Raw genomic sequence first — 9863 nt, forward strand, 5'->3', positions numbered from 1 at the left:
CTTTGAAAGTCCCGAAATCAGCCGAACGGCCTAAGTGGTGTGCATTAAGGACCCGGGGTTCTGTCTACAGCGGCAGGTAAGCATTGCGCTGTGAATTTCAAGCATATTTTTGAGTTTTTCTGGACGTCTGTCCCCGAGTCTCCCGAACATTCATGGCGGCTTTGCAGTGAAGGCTTCTGGGGCAGCAGCCACTCATCCCGCCCGCTCGGCTCCCAAACCACCCGTTTTAGCCGTGTTCCCGCTACACTGCTCGGTAAATTCTCACATTTTTACATTTTAATGACATTGCATTTAAAAAAGAGACACATATGCACACAGTTTTGTTTATTTTTATTTTTTTAATCATTTAAGCAGATTCTTCTCAATAATGCGATTTTCCGCTCCACGTGCGGAAACCGAGCGGATGCTCGCGGATCCAACGTCTCCCGGACGAATCCCGTGTTTTTTCGGTGGGGATCGTTTCGCAGTTTTTCCACGTTTTAGCCAAACAAGGTTCTCTCCCGCTGCCTCGGGTCGCTGTGCGTGCCAGCGGAAGCTACGTGCTGACTCCTGCCGGAGGACGGGCGCCATTACCGGGGCAGCTGGAGCCTGGCGGCCCGCTGGCGTCAGGCAGCTTCGACCTCGGTGACTTTCCCGCTGCCGCACTCCGCTCCTGCAGATCCGGAGAGATCCGGTTCCCGGGGCTCGAGGGCCCGACAGCCGGGCTGCAACGTGGAAACCCACCATGCATGCAAAAATAAGATTAAGCTTGAGTTTGTATCCGAAGCCAAAATCCGGATTGTGGTTCGGTCCGCGCTGCTCTCTGCCGCCCTCCGTGTCTCACTGTGGGAAGGAAACAAGCTGCTAACTCCCCAGAGTTACATTGAAGGGGTTTGTATTCTCACAAACTGTTAGGTTAAAGAGGAGACAGTGACAAAAGCAGAAAAACCTCCTGGAAGTTGTGAGTTTCAGTAGAGACAGATGGATCAAGAAGTTTTCTCAATGACATTTGGTAGACCTGACCTGTACCCCAGGGGTCAAACTCTGAGCCCGATCCTTTTAATGCCTCCTGATGAGCGCAAACAGTTATTCTTCCCTGACCTTGTGGGCCTAACACCAAGAACAGCACAGCTGGGGAAAGGTGACCTCCCCCTGCTGAGACGGTCCGGTCAGCCGGGGGTCAGAGGAGTGAACGGTCCAAACTGCCACTCAGCGTCCACCGACTGTTTCAGAGCACGTCACCTCCATCACCCCTTATCATAACTTTTTGTCTGAGTTAACTACTTTCTCCTGCCACTGATCAGGTAATAAAACTTTAGAAGTTAAATGTTCTGCAGGATCCAGTGAGAAGTCCTTGAGTTTAGATCTTTTTAAAAGCTGCTGATTGTTTACAGTGATTCTGTAGCTCACATCTCCATCTGTATGATGGGGAAAAGTAAAAAATATATGTATTTTCAATATTTTACCAGTGCTCGTAATAAGCACAAGGGGTGCAGAATGTTTACCATGTTGGCACGAAACCAAAAATGATTACATTTAGTTCTGTTATTGATGTCTCTCATTAATATTTCTGTTAGTTGAAATTAACTTTATATTTCATTATTTAGTGTGTTTATTTCTTAATCTCACTTTTATTAACTGAGTTAATTCTCTAAGGTATCTCATATTATAACAGTTTTATTTTTGCAAGGAAAGTGACGACATCCAAAGTGAAACTCCTCACCTCACTGATGTGGTTAACCCTGACTGGTCAGTCAGATGACAGGGGGAGTGGCGTCCTAACAGAACCTAAGTGTTTGTTTTTGCCGGCAGGAGCAAGCCGGCGGAGTCTCTCCGTCAGTGGCTGCACGATGAACGGCAGCAGCAGCGTCTCCGTTGCTCAGAGCGGCAGGGTCAAGGCTGAAGCAGGTAACCTCCCGGGCTCCTCAGCTCCTTCAGTTGTGTGTGTCCCGGACTCGTGAGTTTGTCTTAGGCTTTGGTGGATCTGTCCTGAAGTCTCCCTCTCCACTGTCTCTGCTAGATGACTGGACGAAGGAGGACTGTCTGACTCTGCTGGAGAGGATTCGCAGTCTGCTGCCAGACGGAGACGCTATGAAGTACAAAACCACCGAGTCCCACTTCGACTGGGACAAAGTCTGCTTCGGCGGCTTCACCGGGGATATGTGCCGGCAGAAGTGGCAGAAAGTCTCAACGGAGGTACGTCCGGAGATCCACACTGAGATCCCAATTCTCATGGTTATGAAAAAGTTTTGGGCTCATGAAGAACTTTGAAACTGTTCTTAGAGATCCAGCTTGTGTCTCCTTCTGTTTCAGGTTCGAAAGTATCGAACAATGACAGAGCTCATCGTTGATGCCATTGAGTTTGTGAAAAACCCATACAAAGGCAAGAAGCTAAAGGTGAGGCTCCTGACCCAGATGTGAATTTGTAGAACTGGAACTGGAAGTGTCTTACTTACACTTTTCTCTTCTTTAGACTCACCCGGATTTCCCCAAGAAGCCCCTGACTCCCTATTTCGTTTCTTCATGGAGAAACGAGCCAAATACGCTAAATCCATCCAGAGATGAGCAATCTGGACCTGACCAAGATACTGTCTAAGAAGTACAAGGAGCTGCCTGATAAGAAAAAGGTGAGCGTCACCGGTGGGACTGAAGTACCGATTGTTCCAGAGACTCCAGAGACTGTCTGAATCTAGTGGACATGCCAGACAGAACACTCACAAGACGTCTTGTGTGGTTTGTTCTCCTCCAGCAAAAGTACATTACAGAGTTCCAACGGGAGAAAGAAGACTTTGAGAAGAACATGGCTCGATTCAGGTGAGTCAACCTGGTTCAAGCAGTGCTATCAGCTGTGACCTGCTGCAGTGTTGTTGTGTTAGCATGTTTAACATAATATGACCTGCCCACAGGGAAGACCATCCGGAGCTCATCGAGGAGCGGAAGAAGTCGGATTTGCCAGAGCCTAAACCCCTCAACAGCTGTGGTACAACCATGAGAAAAAGACGTATCTGAAGCTACATCCAGAGGTACGCTGATGCTCACTGGACACAAATGAATAGCATTAATGCTGGTTAAAGATACACCTGATACAATGTCATGTCACACTGAATGCATGTCATATACACCCCAGATGTCTGCACATGGTACTTGGTATATGCTACATACATGCAAACAGGAGACAGTGACGGCTGTTTGTGTCTTTCAGGTGAGTCAGAAGGAGCTGAAGGAGGCTCTGAGGAGGCAGTGGTCCCAACTGTCAGACAGAGGGCTCAAGTGGATCAGCAAGGCTCTGGAGCTGCAAAAAGACTACGAGGTGAGGAGCTGAATACCAGTGAACCCAACAGAACTAGACCAGGAAAGCCAGACCGCTCTGGTCTGGTTGGGCCTGGATGGACCGCAGTCCGAGCGTTTAACAGCTGGAAGGTGTGTTTTCAGGACAGCATAGAGCGTACCACGAGGCGCATCCCGACGCGAACTCAGACGACCACGTCCGCTCCGTCCTCACCAAAGCCGAGCGACAGCTGAAGGACAAGTTCGACGGAAGGCCCACCAAACCACCGCCGTGAGTCCGAGCCGATCGGCCGACCAACACACGGTCCAGAAATCATTTGTGATACTTCAGTCTGGGTTTTTGAGAAAAATAAGTGATAAAACACAAAATACTGAAACCTCTCAATCAGATGAATGAGCCTGAAAGTGACATTATATTACGGTAACTCAATAACTGAAGTGTGTGTTTTCAGTAACGGCTACTCGCTGTACTGCGCCGAGCTGATGGTGAACATGAAGGACGTGCCCAGCACGGAGCGGATGGTGCTCTGCAGCAAGCAGTGGAAGATGATGACGCAGAAGGAGAAGGACATGTTCCAGAAGCGCTGCGAGCAGTTGGTGTCAACAACCCGACTCGCCTGCAGCCGCGCTTCACCTCCGGGTTCTAACTTCGCGTCTCCCTCAGAAAAAGAAGCAGTACGACGCCGACCTGCAGAGATTTCTAGAGGTGAGACTGGCTTAAACCTGAGGCTTTTTTTTGGGTGCTGCACAGTAACAAGAATATAAACATGAAATCCCCTGTGCTCTTTTCAAGAGTCTTCCAGAAGAGGAACGTGACCGAGTCCTGACAGAGGAAAAACTGGGTGGAGCCAAAGGTGGAGTGGGCGTGGGCTCCAGCCCTCACAGAGCCAAGTCTCCCTCAGTGAAGGTCTGCTTCTTCTGCTTCTTCCTCTTCTCCTTCCTTCGCTGGGAACTTGCGAGAGCCTTCATTTGTCTGACTTTCAGGAGCGTGTCGTGAGGTGGAGCCAGAGCCGTGGGTCACCGCCGTCCTGCCCAAAGAACGACGGGACGGGAAGAAGTCGGCGAAGCTCCCGGAGACTCCGAAAACCGCAGAGGAGATGTGGCAGCACAGCGTGACCGGAGACTACCTGGCTAAACAGAGTGAGCTGAAGTCGGAGTGCTGGAGACGGGAATCCTGCCCCATGCCGGATCTGCTTGACGGTTTCTGGTCATGTGACCCGCAGAGCGACCGCAGGAAAGCCCAGGCAGCGATGGAGGCGGCTTGGAAGTCAATGGAGAAGAAAGAAAAGATTCCTTGGATCAGAAAGCAGCGGAGGACCAGAAACGTTACGAGGTGGATGAATTATACATAAAACCGACCACTGAGGTCTTTGCCTTGATTGGAAGATTTGAAAAAAGGTGACTTGTCAGCACGTTCTCATGAGCTGCATGTTGTTCTGCGTTGTCCTGCAGAGGGAGCTGTTGGAGATGAGGACTCCAACGACGGGTCAAAGGAAACCCAAGTTTGACGGGGAACCAAAGAAACCTCCAGTGTGAGCCAGACTGTTCGGGTCTCCGTCCCGGTGGGGCCGGCGTTCCCGCTCTGTGGTGTAACGCTCGCTTTGTCCGACAGGAGCGGCTACCAGATGTTCTCCCAGGAGCTGCTGACCAACGGCGAGCTCAACCACTTCAGCCTGAAGGAGCGGATGGTGGAGATCGGCAAGCGCTGGCAGAAGCTGAGCCTCGGCCAGAAGGACAAGTACAAGAAGCTGGTGGAGGAGCAGCAGGTGGAGTACAAGGCCGAGCTGGAGGCCTGGGTCAGGTGAGCTGCTGTCGCCGCGCCGACCAGGAACCCGAGAACGAGATGCCGTTTCCAGAAAACGCTTCAGACGCAGAAGCTCTGTCTGTTTCAAACTGATTCTGTCTGAGGCTCCGGTTAAATGATAGTCACTGAAAACTCAACTTTTTGAAAACGATGACTCCATCGCTATGGAAATGAGGGTTTTCAGTGTTTCTGCCATTTCCATGTAAATGAACAGTGTTGTCAAAACATTTGTCGTGTAAATGCAAACATTTCTGAGAAGAAAACGCAAAAAGCATTTTCTCTTAAATCGTGGCTAAATGAGGTAAGTACCTGTTCTGTGTTTCAGTCGCTGACGCCTCAGGATCGGGCCGTCTACAAGGAGTTCTCCACCTCAGTGAGTTCATCCACACACACACACACACACACACACACACACCCACACACACCCGCCCCGTTGGCTGCAGTGTGAAGTCGTCCTGCTTCAGTTTACAACACTTTCAATTGTTTGTTTTCCAGAAACGACGCACTACAACTAAAGTTCGCAGCCCGTAGCAAAGGTCCGTGTGACTGCGAAAGCAAAAGCAGGAAGCTCGCGAATCACGACTCCCACCATCCAGGTGGGCAAGAGGGCGATGGCGTACCGAGCCAAGGTAAACACACACTCTGTGTTCACTTTCCATGAGTTTCAGTTGTTTTTTGTTTTCATGTGATCCCATTTTGCTGCTGTAAAGTGATGCGTTCATCCCTCCGTCTTCCAGCAGGACATGTCGGATTCAGATGAGGAGGAGGAGAAAAGCGACTCGTCAGACTCGGACGAAGACGACGAGTCGTCGGAAGCAGCGAGAGCGAGGACGATGAGGTGACGTGACGCCGGATTTCAGCTGAAACCATTTCACTGCCTCAACCCACTAAAATCCGTCCAGAGAAACACTTTCACCTCATTAGATTTCCCCTCATTGCAGTGGATGAAGGATTATGATCTGTCTGGGTGATATTAATCATCCATCAATCGGATCCTTTTATTCAGTAAATTGAATAATCTGACCTGTCAGGAAATTAGATAAACTGAGCAGGCAACATGTTTGTGCCTGAAATGTGTTTTTCGTCTATAAAAGATCAGACTTCCTGAAGAGTTTCTCACTGATCTGGTTAACGGAGTGTTTCGTGTTGTACTGTTGAATTTTAACCGATTCTGAAACCCTCGTCTTTTCGCGTCCCTTCAGAATGACGACGAGGACGATGAGGACGAGGATGATGAAGATCAGACCTCCTCAGAGGAATCTAGTGACTCGGACTCGGACTAGCTCCGCCATCCTCCCCCCCTCCCCTCCCCCCCTCATAGGAGAGGACAGGCTGTGCAGGCCACGCCTCCTCACACGCCGATCAGCCTGGCAGGCCTGTGAGCGGCGGTGACGTCCCACCGCCGGTCCCTCCTCCCATCTCAGGTTGAAGGAGCGTTTTGTTACCTGTGTGTTTGTTTTTCCCGTTTTTTATCGAGTGTTTGTTGGTTTTATCAGCCGGATGTTTCAGACGCGCCGAGGCAGGCTTTCTTGTCTTTTTATGGGCGGGGCCGGGGGGTGGGGTTTGTACAGTTCGACGGGCAGGGGGCGGAGCCTGTCAGTTGTTAGATGTCAGTGTTGGGCCCCCCCTAAACCACACTCAGCTGCCTGCCTGACAAAATTATTACAAATAAATGCACTTTTTTCTCATTTCATTCGTCTTCTGTGATCATGAAACTGAACCAGGACGCGTCGAGCCCACAGACGTCCACCGATTGTTTCTTCTTTCAGAATAACGAGGCAAACAGCCGACTTCAGTTGGTTTCAGGTTTTATAGACATTTTAATTAATAGATTTTATAGAATATAACAAACTTTCCGTCACCTGATACACAAATAATATCTGACCTTTGACCCCCGCCAGTCACCCACTGAAGCCACCTCCTTCTTCAGGCCTTTGGCACCACACACACACACACATACACCACACACACACTATATATATATATTTCACCCAGGCAACACGTTCCCCGTCTCGCTCCTGATTCACAGTACCCATCAGCCCCCGATCGTGCGACTTTTTAAAAAAAGTGATGCCCAGATACAGTCCCAACATGCATCAGTATTACTTTATAAAAAGGGACCCCCCCCCCCCCCCAGGAGAGAAAAACCCCACCAATAATAACATCCGCCCAGCGACCAATCAGCCCGGCTATGGACAAGTGTGAAGACTGCTTATGCTGCACATGTTCTGTCACACGTTAGACGCCCCGTGATGCCTTCAAGGACCGACTCCCGGAGGGAAAACACGTAATCCTGTAAAATGTGGATGTTCTCATATCAGACTGAGTTGGTTCGAGAGTTGAAGGTTCTAGTGGATGTTTTTTCCAATCACCACTGTGGCTCTGCAGGGAGGAACGAGGCAAACAAAGAATAAAACTTGTTCAGTTTCACGTCTCCTGTAACAGCGATTTCATCCACCTGATAACGTCCAGGAATAACCATGAAATGGGAGGCATACTAATGTTTGATAACATCGACGCAGCTGTTCAGATGAAAGAATCAGAAACTATGGCAATTTAAAATATAAAACTACTAAGAAAAATGAAGGTTGTGCTGCTGTGCTTCATCTCAGCATAATAATCACCTATATAATCAAACTACTGGGAATCTGCTTTTTATTGCCCCAGAGTTCTCGAGTGGACCATAAAATTGGAACTTTTTGAAGTGTGGCGGTTTTCTGCAGGATTGTTTGGACTCTTATCGTCTGTACAACATCTGTACTGAAGACAGCCAATAAACATTTGCAGCTGTGCTTGAAAAAAAGGAAGTGAATCCTGGATTTCAGAGCCGGTTGAAGCTCGTCTTCAGCAGCATCACCTGAACCAGGTTGTTTTAGCTCGGTTTGGACCAATGACTGACTTTAGTTTGGTCATTTCTGAGTTGACTGAGTCTTATAAGGTGAGTTTTCTTAGTTTAAGGTAATTCTATAGAAGACTGACTTCTATACTTCAATGAAAAAAGCATGAGATCATCGTAGATGATACAGTAATACACTTGGAATTTACCGTACTGTGTTTCGAGCAGCCCATAAACATGATGCTTCCTCCTCCATACTTAAATAATCCAATCTTAGCTTGAGGAGTCTTGCTACATGTTGTCAGTAGTGTTGCGGAGTACCAAGGTACTCTTTAGAAAATGTTAGAAGCAGCTACTCCCGTCAGGCCCTCAATGAAATCGGGCGGTTTAAAAGTTTATACTACCATGACTCCTTCGAAAAGGTTACTGTTACCTCAGTGTTTTTTTTCCAGACAGAAGTAAATAGGGTGCCTTCCCCACCAGCACTGTGCACGAGAAGTAGAAAATCCTTCTGATGTAGACGTGTCAGTATGAGTTTGACTCTCATCCATTTGGTGTAAAGAATGTTTGAGGAATCTCAGTCGTCCTCATGGTGGTGAAACATTAGACGTGTAACTGGATGTAGTTTTTTTTAAAGGACATTCTGATGAATGGAAGAAATAATCCAAAACATCAATCATGACAAAAAACAATCTTTTTTTTTAAAATGATAATGAAGTAATGTGTGTGTTCCTGGAACAGAACGAGTCCTAAACGCTGTCAGGCGAAGCAGAGTCCTGTTTCTGCTGCTGTCTGCCTGTCAGGCTGTCACCATGCTGACAGGCCGCTGACCCCGGGCACCGAAGCAGGGGTTAAATTACAGACCAGAACCACACACACGCTCGCTCATACGTCACGCGCACAACCACACACATACACGCACGCACAAAGAGCGTCATAGCGGGACTCCAGCAGCTTCTTGTGCAGGTACTGCTTCACCTCCTCGATGCCGTTCAGCTTCTCCAGCTCGTGGTACGGCAGCTGAGGGAGACAAAAAACATGGAGTGTCACCACAGAAGGAACTTCACGAACAGCTGCTCTCTAGATAGAAAAAAAACAACTAAACTAATCATAACATATTGATTCCCTTTGGGAATTCCTTTCTCTGTGTTTCCCTATCCAATACGGCGCTGATGGCTGACTTCTCTAACCTCTCGTGTCTTCCTGAAAGAAAAAAACCCTTTCTGACCTGCAGAATAACATATCCCAGCAGCCTCAGGTGCCGGTCCCTCATGGCCCGGGAGCCCCCAGCACCTCGGAGTTGTGGCAGTATGCCACTTGTCGTTGACAGACATGATGACCCTGGAGGGGAAACGCTGCTGTTAGGGACTCGACAATGACAGAGAGAAGAGCTGGAGCCCCTCCCTGAGCCCACCGTCTGATCTGCCTCTGCTCTGCCGGCAGGCTGTCAGGCTCCAGGTGCTCGGGGGGGTGGAGCTGGGGGGTGAGAGGACTGCTTGTCAGGCCCGGCCCCTCTGTGTACGCAACTCCTTCGTAAAACAGGGCAGTTGCAGTCTGTACTCTGGGCCCCCCGAGGCCCCGCCCCCCCCCTCGTCCTCGAGATCTTCCCAATAGAAAACTGGAAAAGTGATTCTGGGGCGGCGGTGCCCGAGACGCCGTGGGCCCCGGGGGGGCCAGCCGTCAGAGGGGGGGCTGCTGAGCGTGGAGCTGTCCTGGCTCTCCGAGAGTGCTCCTTGGCCAAGCTGGAGTAGTACTCTGCTGCAGGACGTAGTAGGGGCCATAGTCCAGGGGCCCACCGTTACTTCCTGGCCGTGGGGCCCCGACGGGTTGCGGCCCCTGGTGTGCTGCGGATGTGGTGAGGCAGGAAGGGCCTTGCTCGTGGCCCCGCCCATCCCCTCCCCCACCGGACACGTCTGCTCGCGCCTCCTCAGACCACGAACGGAAGAACTTCTGGAC

General features: G+C 49.8%; 1 pseudogene; it reads left to right on the forward strand.

Annotated features, from left to right (window-relative positions):
* Positions 1-6480, forward strand: LOC115405259 (nucleolar transcription factor 1-A-like; annotated as a pseudogene).
* Positions 6481-9863: the final 3383 nt, after the last annotated feature.

Source organism: Salarias fasciatus, chromosome 18 (assembly GCF_902148845.1).
Source record: "Salarias fasciatus chromosome 18, fSalaFa1.1, whole genome shotgun sequence".
Classification (NCBI taxonomy): Eukaryota; Metazoa; Chordata; class Actinopteri; order Blenniiformes; family Blenniidae; genus Salarias; species Salarias fasciatus.